Genomic DNA, 13015 nt, shown 5'->3' with positions numbered 1-13015 from the left:
ATAGCACTTGCTTAACAAATCACGCAAAGAAAGTTGCGCAATGTGGGGCAAAGTAAAATAATCAAGACAACTTATATTACTTTTTTCAAACCGAACAAATTGGAATTTTGTTTTGAAAATTACAACACATCAATAAAGAGCAGTGTAATTATTCTAATACGTTAATTAAAAAAATTGGTTTTTGTTTTTGGCATCTAATTTGTACTTTCAAAAAAAGTTGAGATTTTTCACTCTTATTTTTCTTTTGTCAAATTGAAAAATAAAATCTTATTCTGATGAAATATTTTCTATTTGATTGTAAAAGTTTTTTTTTTGGTCGAATGAACGAGTAAATAAAGGAAAGAATGAATAAATTAATGGATAATATGGAGCAATAAATCAATAAATAGTTAACTAATGAGTGAATAAAATAGAGAATGAGTAAGAAAATAAGTGAAATATTAAATGAAGGAGTATAAATTAATTAATAAAAGAGCACATAAGTGATTTAATAAATGATTGAATAAGCAAGTGAAACAAACTATTTCACTTTGCCCTATCCACTTTGCTTCGTATGCACTTGACTGAATGATGAACAAAACATTTAGAATAAATACATGCTCCAATATTAAATAAATATTGCACGAAATTCTAGTAGGTATCATTTTTTATTTTAAATATTAAAAAGAGGAACATTATTATTTTATAACAGCAAAAATTAATTTTTGACTTACAACGAAATATTTGCAATACGAGTAAATATCCATTTTTGAAAATTGCTTGTATGATGATATGCTTTGAGCTTCATGAGTAACTTTTTTCTTTCTAGAACAGACTGCATGTGTACTACACATTTAAAATATTACCAGACAGGCGGCTCTAAAAACAGAGCAAATATTTCACTTTTTCACTTTGCACCACATTCCCCTACTATCATTTGGTCAGCAATTTTAAAACTTTTATCCTGAAGTAATTTGTACATATAGGAAAATGTAAGGAAAATAATTAGTCCAATTGTCCAACATGTTACTGTGGAATCACTCAGTTAGCTATTTATTTGAAGCTTAAGATGAAATAAATGTAAATCGAAATGTCTTAAAACAAAACAAAAGAAGGAGACTTTTTTAATGGGTCCGTAGAAATTAAATGCTTCTACATCAACGATTGAACTGGCAACCATCGTATTCGAAAACATTTCTTAAAAGTCGAAGAAAACTACGATGTGAAAAAAATCTCAAAACTATCGTAACAGTATTTCACATGATTCTAATACCAGCGAAATGGGATTTTATTTCGTGCTTTTTTTAAGTCTCCCATCACATTCAGAGGCAATTGGAAGAAAAATCTCATCAGACGCAGCAGCTCTTTCTAAGCCATTGGCTTACCGTTGCTATGGTAACTGAACTAGCTATTTTTTGCACTATTTTTTAAATCCCCTATCTTTAACTTGCGCGAAGTCATGGGTGTACCTCTATAGATTATGAGTTTCTTTAAATTTTATTACGGGGTATTGTTTCACCGAAGCTTTATCTTTAAAAACTGATCGCAAAGTTTTTTTTTTTTTTTGAGGAATAAAAAAAAGCCTGTATTTTATTGTATAGTTAAGTAATCCCCTTGTGCGATTTTTGAAATTTAATCAAGCAAGTTTCTATAAGTTTTTGAAACTCGTGAGTTTTTAAATCTTAATCGAAACTTTTTAAACTGGTGGGTGGAAATATCTTACTTTATCTGGACTTGCCGTTATCTTTCAAGTTCTTTTGCTTCAGAACTGGTATTTAAAAAGGAAATTTTAGGTGAGCTAATCGCCTAAAAGCACGAGATGTAATTAGAGAGTTTTTTTTTTTAATTTATTTTATCAAGATTTCAACAATGTGAAATTCGCAAATATCTTCTGATACTACATTTTTTCAACATTATTGTCAACTTTTATGAAAATTTACTGCAGTGAAAATGTTATTTTTCGTCGCTAAAAAAGGCGAAAGGACGTATCTCACTTTTAAGCATTTTGCAGAAAACGATTTCCAGTTTACTCTATCGCTTGAGACCCGCCACCAGTGTGAAGGACTGTAACTTTCATACTATTTATTGTAGAGATCCGCCCGTTGATCAGATTATACAATCGACTTTGGACATTTCTGTGGTGACCATAACTCATTTTTCGATTTTGTTTTTGAGATGCGCCCATTCGTCTTTTTAGCGACGATTTGTATGCGCCACGGTTGCGCGCAAAATTGAAATTGTCTTCAGAGTGAAATGCATTTCTAGTTTGTTGCGGTTAAATGAGTATTTTGACGGAAAGATAGCGCTATATATTGAAACATACGCGTCACATTCTTATATTTTGTCAAATTAAAATCTTGATTCCAAACAATTTAATGTTTGCAGATTATTTTATTTAGTACTTTTTTAGTACATCTTTCTATGAAATAAGTATTTTTTCCTTTGATACTATTTCGTAACAAATCCAGGGTTGGTATAAAAACCAATTTCTTTGAAAAAAAAACCCCAAAAAACCCCGCTTTTTTTTTGTTTAAACCAGGGGTTTTTTTGGTTTAAACCGGGTTTATTTGATTTTTATTACCGTTTGTAAGAAATAAAAGTTTTATTTTAGGAAAATCAAGAAGATTTTATGAATTAATTGTTAAAAAATGTTCAATATTCATATTTGTACCAAATTTCTTCGTAATTAATTAATGAATTAAGAGTAAAATCTTGTAGTTTCATTTCCTCATACTTAGAAATTTCTATGGGAGAATATTGTTTGAAAATCTTTTTAGCTATTATAAGAAATACAATACGTAAATGGTCTTGGTATAAATAATCAAGGAAATAATTTACTGTGATAGTTCAGACATTATTAATTATAAATACCCAAGAATAAATTCTTAAAAATTAATTTTGTCATTACCATAGCTATCTACTATAAAAAAAAAAAAAAAAATAAAATAAAATAAAATCATGCATTCTTAAACATGGTGGAAAGTATTTTGCAGTATCTATAAATGAATCTTAAGTCTGATGTGCATTTTACAATTTTAAAAATCAAAAGATAAACGCGTATTTTGTTTAAAATTTTTTGAAAAAGCTACAAATCATGTAATTTATTTGCCTAATGTATCAGTGACAATAATTATAGAAACAGGACAAGTAGGTTTTAAGAAAATCATTATGTTTTCCATTGTAGGCATTATTTCTCTTGTTTAATGCATTTAGGAATACAATTTTTTTTTTTTAAATCAAAGAAAAGAAAATCGTTTTAATTGAAAGCCGTAGTATAAACTTAAATGAAAATACTCTTTTAACATATTTTAATAATAAAGACTGAAAAATAAAAAAATTATGTTTATTGATTCTTCTACCATTCATACATGAGACTTCTTTTATTATATTGGGATAAAAAAAGTTCTTTGAAAGGTGAAAAATTGGCATTAATTTTTTTTTATAAGAGCATAGAGTTACATGAATGTTTTCTGTTTTCATAATTTTATACTTTTTCTTTTCTTGGTCTGACTGCATCGTCTATCGGGGATGCAAAAAGAGTGCAGGTATAAACGCAATTTTATGCCTACTCTAAAAATCTTGGACTTCTTTAGTTACTTGATTTTTTCTCTTGTCATTTAAATATTCTAGTGTTAATATATTTTTACATATGCATCGCTTCAATGGTACATAATCTATCTCAATAAATCTTAAATAATCAAGCAGATTAGGTGAAGGTCATGAAGTTTTGGTTGAAATATGCTTTTTGGAGTATTTTGAAATGAAAAAGACTGAAAAATAATGACAATTAAAAATTATAAAAGAGCTACTTGGATTTTTTTTCCATATAATTTTAGGAATACTTAGTTGGTCTGCCTGGTATATTTATGTACCTAATAGAAAAGCAAAGCTGCATAGATTTAAAAAAAGAAAGAAACAAAATAAAAACTATTTAGCAAATTTGAATTACCTTAAAAGACACAAGTTTCTAAATTTATTAAATCTGTAATTTATCTATAAAACTTTCCTAGTTACATTGTATTAATTAGAGTTAACTCTTTGCAACAATGGGTAAAATTTATGAAAACATTTGGGGAAAAACAATAACATTTTCAAAGAAAAGCATTTTTGAGAAAAACCACATGTTTTTTTTAAAAAAAGACCACTTGGTTTAAACCAAACAACCCTGCACAAATCTCAAAACTATTTTTCCGTCATTTTATGTTAATTCGTTTCGTTATTTTTGCAAAAATGTTGAAGTAATAAATAATTAAATTAATGTCTAAAGTAAAATAAGAAGCACCGATGTTCGGAAATGAGAGATCTTTTCTTGAAACGGTGATAAAATCTCCACGGTCTTATACCTACTTTAAAAAACGGCAATTCGTTTTCAAGTAAAAATTCCTCGAAAGTAAAACAATTAAAGGCTCGAATTAGAGAAGTGCATGAAAAGAATAACGAATATTTTGGAGTAAGTGACCGCCCTAAGCCAGGGCTAAGGTAGAAAAACATGAAATATTCCGCCAGCTCAGTCATTCCATCCGAGGACTGCAGTTTCGTGCTTTTTAGCAGTCATCAGCTCGGAATAGGAAATAACTGAGCTGGAGGCGGAAAACCTATAAAGGAGCCAAGAGAGCCAAACAAACTGGTAGCTAATGTAGAATCAGCGCACCAAACAAGTGACCGCAGCAATGATGCGGATCAACTCAAAGATTGAAGGCAAAGCTAGGTATTTTGCAGTAAGTGACCGTCCTGAGTCAGGGGTAAGGCAGAAAATGGCAGGAATGACTGAGCTGGAGGTGTATTTTATGAATAACGAATATTGTTTTACTGAGTTAGATATCTTGTCGTTTACAGCTTGAGCAGTTTCGCTTGTGAGGGTACACTTTTTCAAAAATGTACTTTTATGCTCTAAATGTTTGAATATACCAACGATGCTAACTGCTTAACTTTTTTCTACGCGAGGAAAGTACTTCATACCTAAATGATTCTCCCGAGTCAAAGCACTTATAAATTTTAAAACATTTAAACCTTTTCTAAATAACATGGGAAAACATGGAAAAGGAAAGAAAATTAAAAAACCAGTTTTTGTTGTTTTAATTGCTATTCTTCTTTAATTAAATGCATCTGTTTTTCACAAACCTGTTTCTGAATATTTGGCTCTAAATTTGTAACATTGTCATGATTTGTGCTTTTCGATGAGTAACATTAAACAAAACAACGGGCCACACGTATCAGCGCCGCGGGCTGGATGTTATCCTCGGGCCGTAGATTGGGCACCATTGCCTTAAACAAATCCTTTGTCAAATATGACACACAAGTCTTTTGATGCTCAAGAATTAATTCCTTTTCGGGGGCTTTCGCCAGAAAAACCGTAAAACATATTGCTTCAATTACTATTAATAACAATGACTGAATATTTGAAAAAAAAAAATCCAAACGGATCTAAATTTAAAGTTTTGAGCCATAAAATTCCTCTTTTCTACACGTTGCGTTGTCGACGAATTTGATACTATTTTTTTTTCTTTCATTCAAGCCTGATTGTTTAACATGCTTAGGGTGGTTCAAAAATACATGTAAAAAAAAGTTTCTCCTAGATAACAGGACACCCCTAAATAATTTTAGACTTGGAGATAGGAAGCTAAAATTCTTCCATTATATTACTATTTCAACTGAAAGAGGGTGCTCAACCTCCTCCCCTAAACTTCATAAGTATGGGGAAGGGGGGTTAAAAAATACATTGAACTGAAAAAATAATGCTACGTATTGTAATATACACGAGTTATATGCATATACATTGCAATAAAATATTTACAAAAAGAAAAAAAAAAAAACAGCTAGGGAAATTAAATGTTTCTAAATTAGTGACATTTTCTATGCTAATGTTAAGTTGAGGGATCATTGAGCACCCTCTTAAAATTTGAGTAAGAAGCTAAAACTTTTACAGCATAATACTATTAGTAAGTCCAAAAAAAAAGGGGGGGGGTGTCCTGGACTCTAGCTGAAAAAAGTTTTTTTGAACCACCCTAATGCTTCACTTGACACAACTTTTATTTTCGAGGTGGATCATGCAACACAGCTAGTTACTAAATAAAATTCAGATAGTCGATTCCGCGAAAGAACAAATCACGATTTTCAGCACAAACATCAGAACATGTGTTTGTGCCATGATGTGAAACAGCTGTGGAATTATTTGCGCAATGGAATGAAATCAAAAGGCTTTACGATCTATTCTGATAGTTATGAGTGCTCTTCGAAAATGAAATTTCATTGCAACAAGAATATTTGTGCAAATCCCGTTTTACTTATCTCTAGATTATCAATAGTTGCGATATCATATACTTTACATGATAGCTATTTTGTGGTACACGAGTCGATTTTTTTTCAGGAGAAAGAGAATGTTCGACTAAAAAATTTGATAGTGAGACAATCCCCCCCCCCAAAAAAAGTGAAAAATTTGTTGTTATTATCTCAGTCTTTCTTTTTTCTTTTCCTCGGTAGAGGTTTTTTTTTCCATTAAACTTATTTAGCCGAAGATTTCCTTCAAGCAATGAATAGTAGGCGCAGGAAGGTTGAAATTATTTCTTGAAATCTTTTCTTTATAAATAGAATAATAAAGTAACTCATATTTAAGAAGGATGAAAGTATTGCACTTATTTTGCTGATTAAATATTTTTTCATATTCTCAGACATAAAAATATTATTCTGATGCGAGTGAATACAAGCATCTACTTGTGCAGAGAAAAATATTGTATTTTTCTCATTTCTCAATGTATCAATTTATTTATGTAATACTTATTTTACTCATTTACTAGATTAGTTGTAAATTTTTTCCGGTAAATAAGTCCTCCAGTTTTCTTATCTTTTTTTATCATATTAAAAGTGCAATAACTGAGTTTAATAAAAATCTCGAAACAGTAGTCAGCCAAAACAATAATTTTAACGAAAACTAGTAGGGTTATGACGAAAAATTTTCAAACTTAGTTCATTTTTAAATGTTTTCTTAAAAATAGAAACATCTTCCTATAGATGCAGTTTTTATTTAGCTGAGTTCTATTATTTCTCCTTAGAATTTTTTATTGTTTTATAATGTAAGGTTTCATTTTGAAAATCCGTATTGTATTTGAAGAGCAAGCAATCAGACTATTGTTGAAATTTTCCCTCATTTGCTTCAATCTTGCATTAGTCACTTCCATTTTACACAAAAATGAGTATTAATTGGTTTTTACTTTTTCACACCTATCAACTCGATAGCTCGACAGTTCTATTTAAACAATGCCATGAAATAATTCTCGGTACCAAATATTTGCGCAGAATAATCAAGTTTCTTTCAAAATAAAATCGTAAAATTCGTACAAATTGCAATTGAGATGGTTTTACTTTGTATGCATAAGAATTTGTACGCCTTTTGTGTCCATTTTTAACAACAAATGCAATTTATAATTAGCTTCAGAATCCTTATGAAGTTGACCTGATTATAATGCTTCTTTTGTTTAAATGCTAATTCAAATCATAAAAATAATGGCCGTACTTACTTTCACCTCAAGTAATTAGTCGTGTTTAATTATGAAAATTTGTAAAATAGGTTTGCTAAAGTTATAAAACTTTTCTGCCTTAAACAGCTATGAAATTTTGATTTTCCTTTGTTGTAAGTATTAAAGGAAGCTGCTACGGAATTAATGAAATTCTCGGTTTCTTTAAAGAGTCCAAAGAATTCATAATTATTATATTTTGGAGCATTCTTTTAAAAATGAATAGATAATAATACTGATTAAATTAACAATCAGTCTTAATTTAACGATTGAATTCTTTGTATAGTCAAAACAGTTTTGGTACAAAGTATCATTTGGAACCTTTCTTACAGCATCGTAAATAAATTTTTGGCATTACAAACAATATTTCATTATGAAAAATTGTTATCTTTTATGACTGTTTACGCAATTTTAATTCACGAAGATGCATCCTACCTCCATAAATTTTGTCTCCCTTTCTTAATTGCGGGTTTCTTCTTTCTCATTAAACTGGGTAAATGTAAATATTAACAAAATTCTGAATGTAGTTTATGAATTAAAAGTTTAAGTAGTTCTATGAACTGAACACATGCACTGCTTTATTCCTTTATTATTTTCGTGATTTACAAATTTGACATCATCAGCAATCAACACGTTTAGCAAACTCACTTTTCTGATGCTGTATAAAACCGTTTGATAGCACAATGCCCATTTGGTGTTGCACCAATTGGTGTCGAAAATTAATCAGCATGACTTGCGATTAAAGCCCACTTGTGTACCAATTTTGTTCGAATTCCTTGCGTTCCTTCTCAAAATATATTAGGCAATCTTAGAGATAAAACCTTTCACTTGTTGTAACTGGTGTCAGAACGATTAGTACCTTCCTGTTGTTGACATCAACTTCCTACATATCAGTTTTTAGTCGAATATTTGCACTATTTACTGAAATGTGGCAGTTATGCTTAACGAGAAATACGATAAGATCACTCAAAGAAGATTTTGAGGCATGCTTTGGAGCACTTGTCGCATTAAACGAACTAGCACTAATTTAAATCAAGCTCCAATTGTGTACGAAATTTTGTTCGATGTCTTGCATTACTTTTTGAGAGATCACTCATAAAAAAAAAATTTTACCCAGAGACACACGCACGTTTTCAAAAACTTGTAAGATGCGTTCTGCAGCACCCCTTAAAACTGTATCCTTAAAAATTCAAATCGAAAATATTTATAAATCCAAAAACTTCTTTCATATAAATCGAGTACACAAAATATAATATATATATCGTTGCCTTTGAGAAACCGTTAAACATCTTATCCCAGAAACAACAGAAAGATATCCTATTGTTGCTCTGAGGAGGCGATATATATATATATATATATATATATATATATATATATATATATATATATATATATATATATACACACAAAAAGAAAAAATAAATCCACTAAAACGGCAAATATTTGACAGTTTTGTGTAAATGAAACGTGTTCTCCCTCCTTTCTGGCAGATTCAAAATGTTGCACTTAACAGGGGCTCACAAATTTTTTAAAGTCACGAATTTCATGAAACCAAAGAAAAAGATACAGACATTTTCCCTCTACCATTTCTAACACTGCTGCGCGCTTTCCTCAATGAGTTTTAATTGATGTTCTTTTTTTCTTTTCGTGTATTTGGCAGTTTCAAAAACAAAAGAAGCAGGAAGGAATGCGATTTTTGGTTTTCAATAAATAATCGAAAATGGAGACTTTGTGGGAGCTAAACAAAGCTGTTCAAACGAATCTTCCTGGACGGGAGGATTCGCTTTCCTATTGCCGTCACAATCCAGCACGCACTTCGTGTATGAATTGAATCACAGACAAACAGATTTTTCAAGTGCGCTGCAAAAGTATCAAACCCGAAACGGACGGATTAAACCTCACATACATGGATTTTCAGAAAGCCTAAACATTTCGCGTAAGCTATTGTTGTTATTATTATTTTCAATTGGTAACATTGTTGTTGTTTTTGCCTTTGTCATTAGAAAGTCGTCGTTTTAGTTGTATTTCAAACTCATTTTCATGTGTAGTATAAAATTATTCGGGGAAACTTAGAGCTACAATATTCGAGTTTTAGGCTTCGACTTATAGAGACTTGACTGTATAGCATTTTTCTGCAAAGCATTATTTCAAAAATCTTTGTTTTAAAATTCATTACATTGTCTGCCAATTCTGCACTGCTCCAGAAAATAGCCGTGGGGGCAAAAAGGAAAAGTTGTTTAAGCTTCTTAGAAAAAGAAAAGAAAATTGCAGGTTTGTCTAGGAACTATCAGTAGGGGCAAGATGAACCTGGCAGCGGCGTAACACTATGATTAAGATCTGCGTAGCCTTCACGATGCTTTGTGTGTGTGTGTGTGTGTGTGAAACGGTACGGTTAAGTTTGTTTCTACTATAAGGGTAGTTCTATGTGTCATTTTCCTATAATTTTCTGTATTTATAATGTGCTACTTTGCACTCTACATTTGGTTAAAATCATAACAATTTGCATTGAAATTTGTTCTACATCACATTTAATATAATGTTATTCAATATTTTTAAGAGCACCAATATCAAGTTAAGTTATATTTTTAAGTATAAATAAATCAATAACTGAAGTTCTTCCAAGTCTCTTAAAAATGAATGACGGAAAACCCGATTTGGATTAAGATCTGGCTCATATTCTTAAGATCAGATTTTTTAAAACTTTAACTCCCTGGTTTGTACTACTGAATATTAGTTGCAATATTAACCTCTGTTTCATTTTCTAGATCTAGAGAAAAGATAAACTAAATGATAACTTTCCCCCTCCCATTTACCTAGTATTCTAATTTAAACAGGCATGAAACACAGCTGCTTTTTTACAAACATTTTTGCCTTTTTTTTTCGCTGGAGTCGCTTTGCTTACATGTTAAAAATTAAATAAAAATGTAATTAAGTACACCTCCACATGCATGACATAACTCTCTACTGCTAGACGTTTGAGGAGATGAAAGTATGATTACTTTGCGAGACAAAATGTCTAAATGTTTTAAAAATCGTATCCGATTTTTTCGTTTGATTGTGTTAATGGTGGACATTGTAACTTTCTTTCTTATGACTTTGAGAAGCTTTTAGAAATTTTAAAAGAAAAGTTTCACAGAACGACAAGGACGTGCAATATTTAAGAATGAAAGATGCAAAAACAAATAAATAAATAAATAAAATAAATAATAATAATTTTCTGCCAAAACTAAAATAATTTTTAATTACTTATAACTTATTTTACTTGTAACGAGTAGATTAAGTCCTTTGAGATATTCCTTTCCGTTAATTGGTTCACATTGACCTTTGAAATAGCCTTTATTATCTGTTGGTGGCCCCTGAATCGTTTTTCGTTGAAATATCTTTTTTTCCCCCTGCTGGTCTGAATGCAATCAAATTCGATACTCAGACTGCTTTTGTCTTCTAAACTCAATTACGTGATAAAAAAATAATAAGGGTTTCTAATCGAATCAGTAGTTAAAAGTTTTAAACCGATGAATAGTTTAAAGGTTTAATCAAACAAATTAGTTAAAGTTATAGCTCATGAACGTGACTATAGTTTTATTTATTTTTAATATAGGAAATTTCTTGGTCAATTTTTAAGTATTTCAATGAAAGGTTTAATGTTCATACCCCGGAATAAGGTTTGACATTTGGGTTTAAAGTTTCTTTTTTTAAAGAGTTTTTAAAAACTGATCTTATCTGTGTTTTAATTGCTGTCAAAATCAACGGAAAATTATAATACTTACTATCTAAGTAGTAATTATAATCTTAAACAAAAAATCGGCCTAGTTTGTAAATCGTGGCGAACTAGGGGTGAAAATATTTAAAGTGTTTCCTTGCTTACTCCAAACTCTAGTGCACTATTATCATTAAACTGGTATAAAAAAAAATCATGTGATGCGCATATCAACTCGTTTGTTAATAAGGATAGGTAGCAGGTAAATGTTTTAAATTTCAAAACGTTTCACCTCAAATAAATTTCAAAACGAAAAAATTGGTGAGGCAATGGCGAAGTCAAGTAATAAAATATAAAAATTGTTTTTAAATTCTAAACCCTATTTCTGTAAGTTTGGTTCGCACTAAAAAGTATGAAATAAAATAAAAGAAAATGATTTAACTACAACACTCAGAAGTTAATTCATCTTTAAACATTCTTATATATTAAGGTTAATTCTGAAGCAGCTTATAAAATTAAAATTTTTAAATAAGAAATAGGCGGTGTACTGCTTTGTATGGATAGCTTTTACTATACCGCCTATATTTCTTCTCGAATTTTTTTTTTTTTTTGTTTGTTTATGTATTTTTGACTGCTTTAGAGTAAACGTAAGTATGAAGATTTACTGGAACTTTTGAGTGTTGTAATCAAGAAAGCATACTTATTTTATTTCATCCTTTTTAGTGTGGCCCAAACTTAACTTATAGAAATAGTTTTTTAGAACTACAAAACATTTTTTATGTTTATTCCTTTTATAAATTTAACTGAAATGCCACGCAATTTAAAAAATTCACACCACCAACAACACACATTTAAAAAATACATTTCAATGTATAGGAATTTCACTCTTAGAAGCTAGAACTGTTAACGCATACTGAATCATACTGCTGACTGTCAAAGTGCGAACTAGCTCAATTCTGTTCCTTTGTTTCTGCATGCTTGCTCATGAATTTCTGCTCTTACTGCACCATAATACGAAATCTGCGAATAAAAAAAAAAAAAAAAGTCTCTTAAAGTTTTGTTTAAACTTATGTTACATTTTAAATTCAATAATCTACTTCAGCTTAAATGTAGCTTTTTGATTCAACTTTTTTTGTGAAAGTATTTTTTTTCCCGTAGCAATACAGCTTACATGAATTTCCTTTCCTTCCCCGATAAAAAAAATATCGATTTCTTCATCCCACTTTACATGTTCGTTTCTTTTCTTTTTTCTTTCTTTTTTTATTTCTTTCGTGGATTTTTTTTTTTTTTTTTACTTTTCAAAATTTCGTTTTCTTTTTTTTAAAAGCTCAGAATTAAAAGCCACATTTTTCTTTTTTGTTCCCGAAGATGAAAAGAATCATTCTTTCGAATGACTGCGTGCGCTTAATCAAGACTTGGGCGTGCTGTTATGTTTTATGTCTAGACTGTTAATACTGGTGTTGAAAGGATAATTTGAAACTTTTTTTTTTAGTCTCCAGAAATATCAAGAGGATTTTATTAATTGCAAATTAGTAATACTTTTCTAGGATTGCGATGTATTAGACATTAAAATATTATTCAGAATCTTTGGATGTGACTTTTGTATTCCAATGCAGATTTTTTTTTTCTCCCAGTTTTTTATTGGTTAATGCTATAGCAAGCCCGAAACTTTTTTGCTTGCCTTAATTAATTACTTCAGCAAACACTTAAGTAAACTGTTAAAGATCAGACTTAAGTTTTCTCCGAAATGCAATTTGCAAATGTATCGTAATTTTATAGTCTACTGGGATGAGTTAAAAGTTTCGATTTCTTTAGTAATAAATTAGAA

At 30.0% G+C, this 13015-nt stretch overlaps 1 protein-coding gene and 1 long non-coding RNA gene across 9 annotated transcripts in view; one reads left to right on the top strand and one right to left on the bottom strand.

The window, feature by feature from the left end:
- The window catches only part of LOC129221970 (cordon-bleu protein-like 1), a 373733-nt gene that overhangs the window by 152245 nt on the left and 208473 nt on the right, over positions 1-13015 (top strand). Inside the window, exon 1 of one of the 8 annotated variants that reach the window (XM_054856376.1) lies at positions 9304-9426. The exons of the other annotated variants lie outside the window; for them this stretch is intronic. The gene's annotated coding sequence lies outside the window, so the exon portion shown is untranslated. Of the gene's footprint in view, positions 1-9303; positions 9427-13015 lie in introns of those variants that run through there. 8 annotated transcript variants of the gene reach the window in all.
- LOC129221973 (uncharacterized) overlaps positions 1-13015 on the bottom strand; it is a 152754-nt gene that overhangs the window by 88041 nt on the left and 51698 nt on the right. The window lies entirely within an intron of this gene.

This window comes from Uloborus diversus, chromosome 5 (genome assembly GCF_026930045.1).
Source record: "Uloborus diversus isolate 005 chromosome 5, Udiv.v.3.1, whole genome shotgun sequence".
In the NCBI taxonomy this organism is placed as follows: Eukaryota; Metazoa; Arthropoda; class Arachnida; order Araneae; family Uloboridae; genus Uloborus; species Uloborus diversus.
The sequence above is the reverse complement of the archived record's forward strand: the minus strand, read 5'-3'. Positions and strand labels throughout refer to the sequence as shown.